Raw genomic sequence first — 395 nt, forward strand, 5'->3', positions numbered from 1 at the left:
TTCCGTGTATGTGTGAGGGGTGCTCTGGGGATGCGGATGTGTATACCTCGTGTGCATAAAATATTCTCACAAATCCATCAGTAAAATGCTACACGGGACATTCTACATGGTGTGATATCCTTGAGAAAATATTTGGCTGGCGAATATTTTGTGTCGTTATTTTAGTCAACACACGTTAGAATTTTAATCAATAGAGGACAGACAAACGAGTAGATGCAATACACTTATCAATCCCTTCAGAATTTGAGGATAATGGAAGTGTGTTTTATTCTCTTTTCCAAAATTGATGGTTTACTCTATGGAGAAAAATTACTTTCGAAAAAATTGATAACGGGGAATGTAAAATACACTAAGCCATCAGCTGAGTTTGTTTGCTTAACTCTATTTTGTTCATA

The 395-nt window shown here is 35.9% G+C and overlaps 1 protein-coding gene across 1 annotated transcript in view; it reads right to left on the minus strand.

Moving 5' to 3' along the window:
- LOC119592917 overlaps positions 1-395 on the minus strand; it is a gene marked incomplete at both ends in the record, with an annotated part of 8,782 nt that overhangs the window by 618 nt on the left and 7,769 nt on the right.

Source organism: Penaeus monodon, chromosome 31, assembly GCF_015228065.2.
Source record: "Penaeus monodon isolate SGIC_2016 chromosome 31, NSTDA_Pmon_1, whole genome shotgun sequence".
Taxonomy (NCBI): Eukaryota; Metazoa; Arthropoda; class Malacostraca; order Decapoda; family Penaeidae; genus Penaeus; species Penaeus monodon.